The sequence below is a fragment of the Microcebus murinus genome, chromosome 8 (assembly GCF_040939455.1).
Source record: "Microcebus murinus isolate Inina chromosome 8, M.murinus_Inina_mat1.0, whole genome shotgun sequence".
In the NCBI taxonomy this organism is placed as follows: domain Eukaryota; kingdom Metazoa; phylum Chordata; class Mammalia; order Primates; family Cheirogaleidae; genus Microcebus; species Microcebus murinus.
This window is the reverse complement of record NC_134111.1, coordinates 18413531-18428156: the sequence shown is the minus strand read 5'-3', so window position 1 is coordinate 18428156 and position 14626 is coordinate 18413531. Positions and strand designations below refer to the sequence as shown.

The following is a 14626-nucleotide window of genomic DNA, read 5'->3' as shown; positions in this document are numbered from 1 at the left end:
AGTTGTGCCAACCATGGCAGTGCACCAGGTGCCAGCTCTTTTAAGTACTTAAACAGCAACTTGGAAGACTATCCACCACTTGTTTTCCTTCCTGGATGAGATTGTCCTGCTTTCAATTCTCCAAGCTAAACGCACAGTGGATGGTTGCCTGGGCGACAGCCTGTAAACTAAGCAGTCTCTTTGCAGCTAACTGAAGGGTTTGCACACGCAGAACCGTCTTTAATTATTTTTAGAAAACGAAAAAGCATTTTGGCTGTGCAACACTGGAAAATAATCAAAGAAAAAAATCTAAATCTATGCTGCTTTTAAACGGATCCCTAGTTGAAGTGTGGGTTGACCGCTGTCCCAGAAATCAGTGCCACAATGAGTTAGGATGATGGTGGCTGCTGTTTGGCTTGGTGTTCCTTCAACTCTGTACCAACTCCCTTGGCAAAACACACCACAGGTAAGCCAAATTTCCACTTTTCATCCCATTTTAGATAATGCCGTATGTTGCAATTTTTTTTCTCCCCAAATGATGTCCCAGAGGAGGAATACCAGGTAAACTGATAGAGGAAACTGTGTCCTAATCTCAAATAATTATATCCTTGCAGTTGTTATACTAAACTATTTTTGACTTTTCAAATATTGTGACAATCCCTTCTAATACTTTATGCAAGCACCTCTAGACCATAGGCTAAATTAGTAATGATAAGAAAAGAATGAAAAGCATATAAAAACACTTGTTTCCATTAAATTATACTCAGGGACAACCTTTAATTTTAGTTTAATCATCCAAATACGTGTAAGCTTTACAGGGCATAAATCTTCTTATAACTGCTCATGTTGTATACATGCATTCTTGGCCATGTCTTCTCAATATTAAAGTGATTTCCCATCGTTTTAAATCTTTATTACCTAAGATTCCAATCTAATGTACAGGACAATAAAAGGTTTTGGCTTTACAAATAAATACAATTAAAAATAAAAATAAAAAAGGCTGGGCTTCGACCAGAAATCCCTGTGGAATGAAACTTAAAGATCATCGATCAACGCAATTCTAATGGAAAATTGAGAAAAGTTTTCTTATGAAGAAACTTAAAATAGAAATGTGCAGACTGAAGGTCAGAAGAGAAAATGAAGCTCACTAGTAAAAAGCAATGTGGGTCTGCCCATGTTAATTAAAAGAGTGATCCACATATAGGGATAATTCTATCTGTTCATTCAATCTTCATTGTCTTCCTCCGGTCACTCCTCAGTGTGTGAGACACTGAATGACCAAATAATGGCAACGTTGCACAGTATTGAAGTGATTTGATTTGATAACTTTGGGATTGCAGTTTGGTTAAATCTAAATTTTTATTTTTTATTTTAGATGGTAGATACTGCTTATGAAATACCCTCCCTAAAGGATACATGAAAGAGCTAAACCACAACTCCATAGCATACATTGCTAGATAATAACCTTGGGAAAAAATATATTTGAGTTTTTGTTTCTACTTTGTGAATAAGCTGGTGATATAAATATCTATTTCCCGCCTAGTTATTTAAATATCCAATTTTTACCTTTATGGAAGGACACGTTTTAATTATCTTTTGTTTCTGGAAGTTTTTCTTTTACCTGAAATGATATTACAAATACTGTTTCATTTTTATTTTTTATTTATTTATTTTGAGACAGAGTCTCACTCTGTTGCCCAGGCTAGAGTGCCATGGCATTGGCCTCACTCACGGCAACCTCAAACTTCTGGGCTCAAGCAATCCTACTGCCTCAGCCTCTGGAGTAGCTGGGACTGCAGGTATGCGTCACCATGCCCGGCTAATTTTTTCTATATATTTTTAGTTGTCCAGTTAATTTCTTTCTATCTTTAGTAGAGACGGGGGTCTCGCTCTTGCTCAGGCTGGTCTCGAACTCCTGACCTTGAGAGATCCTCCAGCCTTGGCCTCCCAGAGTGTGAGGATTACAGGCGTGAGCCACGGCGCCCGGCCTCATTTTTAAATACAAGTATATAAATCCAAGTTGCAAAGCAATTTGCTGGGACAGATATGTCAGGTATTAAAATTTTCTGTGGCCCAATTTTGAGTATATTCTCTGTTCCTTCTGCCCTTAATAAAGTTCCAAGAACGCTTCTTATTAAATGACAATGATTAGGATAATGATGATTAAGTGACAGCAATCAACTAAATGTTTGCTTCTCTCAGAAGAGTTTAAAGAAAACAGGCACTGCTGGTGGGAGCCTAAATTGATACAGCAATCTGGCAGTATTTAGTGAAATTAAATTCACTCAACCCATTCGCCCAAGAAAAACTTTTGCACAGTGCATAACAAGGCCGAAACAAGGATATTCATCATGGTGTTGTTTGTGGAGTGGGAAGTTGGAGGCAACTTAGATGTCTGCCACCAAGAGAGAGAATAATAAAATATGGTGGATGCCTAACAACCAGAGGTGTATGCAATTGCAAGGATAAAGCTTAAAAGCAAAGTGCTAAGTTAAAAACTAAGTAACAAGGTCTACAGTACGATACCATTTGTGTGCATTAAAAACCTGCGTGTGCGCACACACACACATAACAGCACCATATGCCTTATAAAGATATATACATATCTGAGGAAACCTCTCAGGCACATTAGATTGGGTTCTTGTGCGGCAGAGTAGATTAGAGCTGAAAGGAAAAAATAAAATAAAAGAAGAAAGCCTGACATGGTCCAATGGTGCTAATGAGAAGTGTGATTCATTCATCCCTGAATACCTACATTCATCCCTGTATACCATGCATCCCTGTATACCATTTCAAATGTGGAAATGAAAATAAGCCTATTCTACAAATGCTCCTTTAAATACTGATTCCATGAAGTCTTTTAGGGCACTAGCACTCTCATCTCTCCAGTGTGAGATCCCGTGTTGCCAGTATCTGCAACTCATTTTCGTAATCTGTAAAGTAGGGATAACAATGCTGTTCTGATGATGTTATTTGAAATTAAATAAACTACCTGTAAAAGCATTTATTTTATTTAAAAAAATTTTTATTTGTATGTGTTTATGGGGTACAAGGGCTATTTTGCTACGTTGATACATTGCAGTGTGGTTAAGTCAGGGCCTTCAGTGCATCCATCACTTACATAATGTACATTGTACCCACCAAGCAACCTCCCAGCATCCATCTCCACAGTTTCTTTATCTGATCTTCCATTGATGGACACTTAGGTTGATTCCATATCTTTGCTACTGTGACTAGTGCTGTGATAAACACACGAGTGCAGGTACCATTTTTATATATTGATTTCTTTTCCTTTGGGTAGATACCCAGTAGTGGGCTTGCTAGATTGTATGGTAGTTCTATTTTTAGTTCTTTGAGAAATATCCATGCTGTTTTCCATAGAGGTTGCACTAATTTACCTTCCTACCAACAGTGTATATGAGTGTTCCATTTTCTCCGCATACTTGCGAACATCTATTTTTTGTCTTTTTAATAATAGCCATTCTGATTTGTGTAATATGATATCACATTGTGGTTTTAATTTCTCTGATGATTAGTGATGTTGAACATTTTTTCATATGCATTTTTGCCACTTGTTTGTCTTATTTTTTTTATTGAGACAGAGTCTCGCTCTGTTGCCTGGGCTAGAGTGCTGTGGCATCATTAGCTAGCTCACAGCAACTCAAACTCCTGGGCTCAAGTGATACTCCTGCCTCAGCCTCCCGAGTAGCTAGGACTACAGTGTACACCACCACGCCTGGCTAATTTTTTCTGTTTTTAGTTGTCTGGCTAATTTCTTCTTAATTTTAGTAGAGACAGGGTCTCACTCTTGCTGAGGCCAGTCTGGAACTCCTGACCTCAAGCGATCCTCCCGCCTTGGCCTCTGAGAGTGCTAGGATTACAGGCGTGAGCCACCGCACCTGGTCGGGTTTGTCTTCTTTTGAGAAATGTCTATTTATGTCCTTAGCTCAATTTTTTTTTTTTTTTTTTTTTTTTTTTTTTTTTGAGACAGAGTCTCGCTTTCTTGCCCAGGCTAGAGTGAGTGCCGTGGCGTCATCCTAGCTCACAGCAACCTCAAACTCCTGGGCTCAAGCGATCCTTCTGCCTCAGCCTCCCGAGTAGCTGGGACTACAGGCACGAGCCACCATGCCCGGCTGATTTTTATATTATATATATTAGTTGGCCAATTAATTTCTTTCTATTTTTATGGTAGAGACGGGGTCTCGCTCAGGCTGGTTTTGAACTCCTGACCTTGAGCAATCCGCCCGCCTCGGCCTCCCAGAGTGCTAGGATTACAGGCATGAGCCACCGCGCCTGGCCCCTTAGCTCAATTTTAATGGGGTTATTTGTGGGTTTTCTGTTGTTATTGTTGTAGAGTTGTTTGAGTTCCTTGTAAATTCTTGATAGATTGTTGGATGTCTAGTTTGTGAATATTTTCTCCCATTCTTCAGGTTGTCTGCTTGCCTTGTTGATTATTTTATTTTATTTTATTTTATTTTGCTGTGCAGAAGCTTTTTAGTCCCACTTGTCTATTTTTTTTTTGCCTGTGCTTTTGAGGTCTTAGTCATGAACTCTTTGTTTAGACTGATGTCCAGAAGAGTTTTTGCCTAGGTTTTCCTCTAGTATTTTTATAGTTTCAGGTCTTACATTCAAATCTTTAGTCCATCTTAAGTTGATTTTTGTGTATGGTGAGGGATAGGTCCAGTTTTATGGCAATGGCAGTCCATTTTTCCCAGCAACATTTATTGAAAAAGATGTCCTTTCCACAGTGTATATTTTTGTTGACTTGCTCAAAAATCAGTTGGCTATAAGTATATGGCTTTATTTCTGGGTTCTCTATTTTGTTCCATTGATCTCTTTCTTGCTTTTTTTTTTTTTTTTTGAGACAGAGTCTCACTCTGTTGCCCAGGCTAGAGTGCCGTGGCATCAGCCTCGCTCATGGCAACCTCAAACTTCTGGGCTCAAGCAATTCTACTGCCTCAGCCTCCCAAGTAGCTTGAGACTACAGGCATGCGCCACCATGCTCAGCTAATTTTTTCTACATATTTTTAGTTGGCCAGTTAATTTCTTTCTATTTTTAGTAGAGACGGGGTCTCGCTCTTGCTCAGGCTGGTTTCAAACTCCTGACCTTGAGTGATCCTCCTGCCTCAGCCTCCCAGAGTGCTAGGATTACAGGCGTGAGCCACTGCATCAGGCCCTTTTCCATTGATTTCTGTATCTATTTTTATACCCGTATCCTGCTGTTACTATAGCCTGTTGGTTACTATAGCCTGGTAGTATAATTTGAAGTCAGGCAATGTGATGCCTCCAGCTTTGTTCTTTTTGCTCAAGCTTGCTTTGGCTATTCAGGCTCTTTTAGGGTTCCATATGAATTTTAGGATTGTTTTTTCTAATTCTTTTCAAATTCAATGGCATTGGTATTTTGATAGGGATTGCATTAAATCTGTAGATTGCTTTGGGCTGTATGGTCATTTTAATGACATTATTTCTTCTGTTCTGTGAGCCTGAGATGCTTTTCTATTTGTTTGTTTGTGTCACCTACAGTTTCTTTGATCAGTGTTTTGTAGTTTTCCTTGTAGAGATGTTTCACCTCCTTGGGATTACCTTCTTGATTTGGTTCCCAACTAGATTGTTATTGGTGTCTAGAAACAGTACTGATTCTGTACACTGATTTTGTATCCTGAAATCTTACTGAATTCATTTATAAAATCTAAGCATTTTTTGGTGAAGTCTTTAGGGTTTTCTAGATATAAGATCGTGTCATCAGCAAACAGGGATAATTTGACTTCCTTTTTTCCAATTGGATGCCTTTTATTTTTTTTTTCTTGCCTAATTGCTCTGGCAAGGACTTCGAGTACCACATTGAATAAGAATGGTGAAAGTGGGCATCCTTGTCTTGTTGGAGTTCTTGGGGGGAATGCTTTCAATTTTTCCCCATTAAATATGATTTTAGGAAATTCTGTAAATAGTTTGAATTTAGTTCAATTCAAAAATTAAGCATATTTAATAAGGTTCACTACTTTGGCAGAATAAGAGTCTTATAAAATATATACAACACGTGTAGGTAAATTATATGTATAGTCTTAAAGTATACTTAGAATATTGCATTTTTTGAACCAATATCTGTTTTAACCAGTGTCTATAATTAGAAGCATTTGATGAAACTAAATTCAAAGTTATGACAAGGTAGACTTACTCTCACTTGAAGCTGTGTTGCTTAGAGAACTTATAAAAACCATGTGCCCTAAAGCCATTCAAGGAGAGGTAAGGAGACCACTCCCCTCTTCATTTTTTACTATAGGATTCCAATTGGGGCTGGGCCAGAAAGAAATAAGTACTTCTAAATATTTTAGAAAAGTCAAAAGAAGTGTTAAAAAGGCTTTTATACAAAACAATGTCTGCCTTTCAGTATCAATGAGTAGTGCTGCTCATCAGACTTTCCTAATAACACAAAGTCAAGTCCATACACTTGATCACATATCAAAGGAACAAGAGGTGGACTATTATGTCAACCCTTAGTTGAAACTCCTGCTGGCTTTTTCTATATACTGTTCACCAATATGAGTAAAGTGGACTTTTTTTTGAGAGTATAACATTTGATAGCCAGGATCTCTTTTGGGTATTTCTTTCTAAAAGGAATACACAACAGATAAGGAAGTACAGGAGGTAACAGAGAGAAGCTACTGTTTCCAGTTCAGAAGAAGTTAATGAAGCCCATATGTGCATTCAAGAAGCCAATGGGATCCTCTAGCTGTGGATAGTGGCTAATGTGGTCATCCAGAATCAACACTGTGGACGGTAGCAGTGTTTTTTTGCACAACTACAAAAAACTCAGGATGGGGATTTACAGGATCGATTGGCCCATAGATAAAATGAATGGAAATAGCTACAGAGGCAAGAGCTCCCATCCAACATCTTCCAAACTTCTTCCTCTGATTGATGTATCGTAAGAGACTGTCGATGACCAAGTTCCCATCATTGTTGCAGATCCCTGCTCACATGTCCAATAGCTTGCTCCCAGAGGGCACAGTGTATGGCCCAAAGACTGGGATGAGACTTTGAGAGAATACAAAGAAGTTCATCAGCTGTGTGAGGATGGGTGACCACATACTTCCATCTTTGAATAGCTTTTAGAGAAGGACAGGACAGTGAGTCTTAGGAAAAATACCTCCATTTGACAGACAGAGACTCTTTATAGTAAGCCAACTAGATCAATTCCGCTTGTACCCATAGAACCGCTCCTGAGCAACAATATTTCCATAATCATGAGGAAAAAGGTTGACCTTGTGGTTGTGGCACCCCAAATGCCACAGAACACTTCTGCAATGCTGGCTTGCTCAAATATGGAATAATGATGTGGCCTCAATTTGTCATTAAAGCCAAAGCCTAAGAAATTAAGGGCAATCATTCAATGAAACCTCAAGATCAGACCTTCCCAAATCTCCTATCAATCATAGCTGGATGTTGAAAAGCTGTGTAAAAGCACAACTATCTCCATATTTTCAATGACACCCCACAGAGTCTTTGTAGAAGATGTGCAGTCCCTTCTAAGTAAAAAATTTGCCTGAAAGCATCCATGAGTGAAGGGCATGGGAAAAATGAGAGGGCTGGATTTGCAGGTACACAGTAAGCAGGGGCAAAGCCAACAGCCCTGCCTGGACCCATCACTCCCTCAGCTTGATTCAGGTAAGACCTATGCTATAAGACTCCACACTTCGGGGAACTGGCTGTGCATGCCTGTTATTTCTTTCTTCTACTAACTTTGGTTTATTCTTGTTTTCCTACTTCCTTAAGATGTGATGTTAGGTTATTAATTTGTGATCTTTCTACTTCTTTGATGTAGGCATTTAATGCTATAAACTTCCCTCCTAGCACTGCTTTTGCTATATCCCATAGGTTTCGGTATGTTGTGTTTTCATTTTCATTCATTTAAAAAAATTAATTTCCATCTTAATTTCTTTGTTGACTCTGTGATTATTCAGGAGCATATTGTTTGATTGCCATATGATTGTATAGTTTCTTTTCCTTTTCCTTTTTTTTTTTTTTTTTTGAGACAAGAGTTTCACTCTGTCATTCAGGCTAGAGTACCATGGCATCAGCATAGCTCACAGTGGCAACCTCAAACTCCTGGGCTCAAGTCATCCTCCTGACTCAACCTCCCAAGTAGCTGGGACTACAGGCACATGCCACCATGCCTAGGTAATTTTCTATTTTTAAGTGAGACAGGGTCTTGCTCTTGCTGAGGCTGGTCTCGAACTCCTGAGCTAAATCGATTCTCCCACCTTGGCCTCCTAGAGTGCTAGGATTACAGGCGTGAGCCACCGTGCCTGGCCACAGTTTCTGAAGTTCCTCTTTGTATTGATTTCTAGCTTTATTCCATTGTGGTCTGAGGAGATACTTGATATGATTTCTATTTTTTAAACTTGTTAAGATTTGTTTTGTGGCCTAACATATGGTCTATCCTGGAAAATGTTCCATGTGCTGATGAAAAGAATGTATATTCTGTTGTTGTTGGGTAGAAGGTTCTATAATTGTCTATTGAGTCCACTTGGTCTAAAGTCCAATTTAAGACCAATATTCCCTTGTTGATTTTCTGTCTTGAGGATCTGTCTAGTGTTATGAGTGGGGAGTTGAAGTCCTTTGCTATTATTGTGTTGCTATCTATCTCTTTCTGTAGGTCTAGTAATATTTGTTTTGTGAATCTGGGTGCTCTGATGTTGGGTGCATATATACTTAGAATTGCTATATCCTCTTGCTGAATTGATCCCTTTATCATTATATAATTACCTTTTCTTTTTTTTTTATCTTTTTTGATTTAAAATCTGTTATATCTGATATAAGTATATCTACTTCTGCTCATTTTTGGTTCTCATTTGTATGGAATATCTTTTTCCACCCCTTTACTTTCAGTCTGTATGTGCCTTTATGGGTAATGTGAGCTTCTTGTAAGCAGCATATAATTGAATTGTGTTTTTATTAATAAAAATCTATTCTGCCAATCTATGTCTTTTTAAGTAGAGCATTTAATTCCATTACATTCAAGGTCAACTATTGATATGTGAGGCTTTTTGCCTGCCATATTGTTAATTGTTTTCTAGTTGTTTTATAAATTTCTTGTTTCTTTCTTTTTGTCTTTGTAGTTTGATGAAATTTTGTCATGTTGCTATTTGATTCCTTTTCTCCCTCCCTTGTGTGACTGTTTTATAATACCTGTGAGTTTTATATTTTCATGTGCTTTCATAATGGTGAATATCAACCTTCTGTTTTCCCTTTAAGGAATTTTAAGACCTCTTTGTTTAAGACCCCTTTTAGCATTTCCTGCAGGGCTGGTTTAGAGGTGATGAATTCCCTCAGTAATTGCTTGTCTGGGAAAGACTTTATTTCTTCTTCGGTTATGAAATTTATTCTATCAGGTTATAAAATTCTTGGCTGATAACATTTTTCTTTCAGCACTTTGAAAATGCCATCCCATTCTCCTTTGTCCTGTAAGGTTTCTTATGAGAAGTATGCTGTTAGTCTGATGGAGTTTCCTTTATAGGTGACTCATTGCTTTTCTCTTCCTAATTTTACAATTCTTTCTTTCACTTTGGCTTTAGACTCTGAATGTAATATGTCGTGGTGAAGTCCTTCTTGCAATGTATTTGCCTGGGGTTGCTGAGCCTCCAGAGTCTGGATGTCTAACTCTTTTGCTACACTTTGGAAGTTTTCATTGATTGTTTCCTTAAATAGGTTTTCTAAACTTTTTAATCTCTCTTCCTCTTCAGGAATACCAATAATTCATAAGTTTGGTTTCTTTATGTAGTCCCAAACATCATGAAAGCTTTGTTCACTCTTATTTATTTATTTCTTATTTTTGTCTGATTGGATTATTTCAACAGACCTGTCTTCAAGTTCTGAGATTCTTTCTTCTGCTTGGTCTAGTCTATTATTAAAGTTTTTGAATATATAAAAGCTGTCTGGAAAGTATCCAGCCATTGTATCCATGTATCCACTGTATCCACATCTGATACTTTCCAGATAGCTCTCATATTTTATATTTCTTTCAATGAATTTTTCAGTTCTAGAGTTTCTGGGTTTTTTTTTTTTTTTTAAGTTATCTATCTCCTTAGTAAATTTGCCATTTATATCCTGAATTGATTTTCTGACTTCTTTGTATTGATGTTCAGATTTCTCTTGCATCTCATTAAACTTCTTTAAAAGCAATAGTTTGAATTATTTATGTGGCTTTTCAAAGAGTTCTTTTTGTTTGAGATTTGTTGCTACATAATTGTTTTGAACCTTTGGTAGTATCATATTTCCTTGCTTTTGCATGCTTCCTGAGTCCTTCCATTGATATCTGTGTATCTAATGTAGCAGTCACTTCCAATATTTTGAAATTGCTTTCATAGCAGAGAATTTTTTCCTAAAGATATAAATATGTTGTTGGTTGAGCAGATCACTTTGGCTTTGATTTGGGGTGCTGTGATAGTGTGATTTTTGTATTATTTCTTTGGCAATACACAGGGTCAGCAGTATCTGTGATTTCCTTGGTGGTGTATGGTATGGTTATTTGTTGAGGCTGTGGTGAAGTTTTGCTAGGGACTTGGACAATAACTGAGCCAGTGTTTGGGCCCCGGTGGTTGCATCAGTGGCCTGAGAATACTCTAAGTCCCAGTACAGCTTACACTGGCACCAGTGTGAGTGGGTCTTGGAGGGCCATTTTTGGATCTCCAAGTGGCTTGCTCAGAAGCTAGTAGTGGGAGTGGCCAGGTGTATGAGTGGGTTCTTAGGCCCCTGGGTAGTTGGTGTGACGTGTATGATGGCAGTAGCAGTGGTGGAGCCACCCACTGGGACCCAAGCAGTCCATATTAGTATTGCTGGTAGCTGGAATGGGTTGGGCAGGCTAGTCTCCAGTCCCACAGCCACTCATAGCAGGGCAGTGGGTATTGTCCTAAGTGTGCTTAGGAGAGCTTTGTCTCCCCCATCTTTCCCCAGCCAGGTGGTGGCTGCAGTCATATGGCTCTTTCTAAGGGAAGGGAGTAGCCCTGCATTTAAACTCTAAAAATGGCACTGGCTGTGGCCTGCAGCCAGAGAGAGTGGGGCCCCTCTCCAGCAAGCAGCATGAGCAAGAAGCTTTGAGGAGTGCAGTCCACTCATGTCTTGGTCTCACAGCAGCCCACTGAGGGCAGCAAGTATTGTCCTAGGTATGTGTAGAAGAGTCTGGTTTCCTTGTCTTTCCTCAGCCTGGTGGTGGCTGTAGCCACATCAGCCCAAACTCAGCCAGAGGGTCGGGTGCAGCCCAGCATTAAACTCTCAAAATGGCATCCTGCCCAGGCTATTTGCCTGGGCAAGAACTTGTAGGGTGTGGTCTGCTCACACCTCAGTGTCAACCCCAGCCCACAGCAGGGCAGTGGGGACCTTCTCAGGGGTGCAGGGGAGCACCTGGTCTCCCTTCTCCCTCGACAGACTAGTGCAGCAGCAGCAGCAGCCATGTCTGTAGATTCTCAGTATCTAGGCTATCAGAATGATGCCCAGCGGAAGCTGCTCTAGGCTTGGATGCCTGTGGGAGTCCATGTGTATTGCCTTTCTGGAACAGTGTCTCTGTACAATCTCTAGGCAGCTCCCTATGTTAGTCCCGAGGCTTGCATGGGTTGAGGGGTTCTCCTGTAGCCAAGATTGTAAAAGCCCATTTAGGAGTGTGAAGCCCTGGGGGTTTCTCTCCTACTGTTTCCCCAAATTCAGGAGTAAGGGAGAGCTTCTCCTGGCTCTCAGCCTGTCCCCAGCTGGGCAAGCTGCCTTGAACCCTCTCCTTACTCACTTTTGTTGCTTCCCATCACTTCTCTGCTGAATCCCAGTGTTCTTTGCTTGATGGTCTGTTCAAAATGTGAGCATCTGCTTTCCGTTCCAGTGGTATTCGCCTCTCTGTGAATGAGGCGAATACCACCTGGGTCTAGTCAACTGCCTTGATCTGCAAAGCATTTGGAAAAGTGTATGGCACATAGTAAGCATTCAGTAAATGTTGGATATTATTGCTATAATTATTATGTTATTGTTTTTGTTATGTAACCTCACTTTGAACAAAGGTAGGGAAAGACTTGAGAAATTCACTGTCAACCTCAAATTATTCTGTATTAGAAATTCAGAGGGAAAACTAACATCTATCCTAGGAAGTTTAACTCAAAAGAAGTAACAAATGGTAATAAATAAATGTCAATTAGAAAATAATTGATATTGGATTGCAGGAAAGATTGTGGATTGAATTCTAATCACTAGGTCAGTGTTTCCAGAAATTGATGATATAAATCACCTGAGTGCTCAATTAAAAATGGTGCCTTGTGAGACAATAAAAAGATCAGTGGTTGCTGGGGTTAGTGGGGACAGAGCGATGAATAGGCAGACACAGAGGATATTTAGGGCTGTAAAACTATTCTGTACATACTCCAATGGTGAGTACATGGATAGATATCATTATACATTTAACCAAACCCATGGAATGTACAACACCAAGAGTAAGCCCTTATGTAAACTATGAACTTTGGTTTGTAGGTTCACCAATTGTTAATAAATGTACCACTCTGTTGCAGGCTGTTGTTAGTGAGGAGACCAATAGAGGATAAAGGAAGAGGTATACTGTATTTTCTGCTCAATTTTGCTATGAACTTAAAACTGTTCTAAAGAATAAAGCCTATTTTTAAGTCAATTTAAAAAGTTAAAAATTAAGAAGAGTCCCCAACCTCATCTCATACCTACTAAAGGAGCCATAGAATCATTTTTTATTATTTGTATAAATGTGTGGGATTCAAGTGTAATTTTATTGCATGGATATATCACATGGTGATAAAGTCAGGGCTTTTAGTGTATCCAACACTGGAATACTATATATTGTACCCTAAATCTTTATTTATAACAAGGGAAGAGGCAATTTTCATGCTCAAGCAAGTTCAGGAAAATGCACTGAGCAAAGGCCACCATTTCTTTGAAACCCAAGGAGACCACACGCCCTGTTTGTACACTGGCTCTGTCGCTGACCTCACAGATTGTCATTCCATAAAAGGAAACACCTGCCTCCCCCAGCATCGGGTACTCCCCAGTTCCAACCTCTCGGGCTCTCATTTTCTACAGCCAATCAGTCCTGAATCCTGTGAACATTTGCTTTCAAATGTTTGTTTCTGCCTTTCTATTTTCCATCATAATAATCTTCCTCAAATACCCATGTCCCTAAAAGGCACTACTGAACTCGCTCCATGGGCTTCCCGACCTGTTGGGGAATTCAGTGTAAATTGCTATCTGGTTCTACTCTCCTCCTTGGTCCTGGGTGTAGGACCTGCCCACTGACAGAACTGCTCTTGCCCCTGCACTCTGATTTTCCAGATTTTGTGGATGGCTTCTTTCAAAGGTGTGTTCTGGCTCACAGTGCCACCCCATTTCTCAAGATTCATTACCTGTTGTTTGTGTTGACCCTTAATTATGCATTTTCTTTCTTGTGGTTTTTCTGAACCCTTTGCACTCACTTGCTTTTGTCTCGATTCCTTTCCTCTACTCGGGATTTAATTTTTTAAATACCCCAGATTTTACAAAGCACGGCAGTAGAATAAAAAACTGGAGTTTCTTTTCATACAAACTTATTTATTTGGATTTTTTTATATTTCAAATTATTGATACATTCAAAGAGTAATTTTAATCTCTATAATTTTTCATGGTGTGATATTTTTTGAAACATTCACCCACATGAAGACCTGGTTTATATTCGCATGTTTCGCAAATATAAATCGTCTCTCTTCTTCCTTCTTTGATTTTTCTGTTAGAACAAACAACACAATCTTTGTGTTTTTTTGTTAGGGTGAGGTGTGATTATATGGAGCTTTCAATCTAAATGTTGCTCTAAGTTAGTGGATAATAATCTACCCCTGGAAGTTAGTGTACCATCTCTGCATTTACATTTTACTTGTCCTTTCATGCTAATGAAAACAAGAAAAGATACTGGAAAAATAGACAAAAATCCTCCTTCCCCCCGTGGTGAAACTATACGTGCCGAGTGTGGCTTGACATACAAGCTGCTACCGATGCTAACCGTGTCAAGACACACTTGACATCCGAGTGCAAAGGGTTAAATATTTTCTGTTATGTTCTATTGGGATAGGTCCATTCAGGGGTCCTCAAACTACAGCCTGCTGAGGACATTTATGTGGCCCACCGGGTGTTTTTGCCGCCGTTGCCTGTTCTGCTTAGCAGCCGACTCATCCCAGGCCCACAGTGCGCATGTGTGGAATGTGCGCTGCACTCTCCATCGGCCCTACAATGGTCTGAGGACAGTGAACTGGCCCCCTGTTTAAAAAGTTTGAGGACCCCTGAGTAAGCCCCTAAAGGGCATGTAGTGTTAATAAATTCCTAATGAGTGGGTGAATTCATGGAATAGTACTATTTCTAGAGTGAAGTGCATATTCTCTTTTGAGAATGAGAACGCTACATAATCTTGCCCAGGAATTCTGAAGGCATCTGTGTGTTTAGAACATTAAAGACCAATTATAGGCCGGGCGCGGTGGCTCACGCCTGTGATCCTAGCACTCTGGGAGGCCGAGGCGGACAGATTGCTCGAGGTCAGGAGTTCGAAACCACCCTGAGCAAGAGCGAGACCCCGTCTCTACTATAAATAGAAAAAAATTAATTGCCCAACTAATACATATAGAAA

The 14626-nt window shown here is 39.5% G+C and overlaps 1 pseudogene; it reads right to left on the bottom strand.

Moving 5' to 3' along the window:
• Nucleotides 1–6652: 6652 nt before the first annotated feature.
• On the bottom strand, nucleotides 6653–13050 carry LOC105857601 (mesoderm-specific transcript homolog protein pseudogene; annotated as a pseudogene).
• Nucleotides 13051–14626: the final 1576 nt, after the last annotated feature.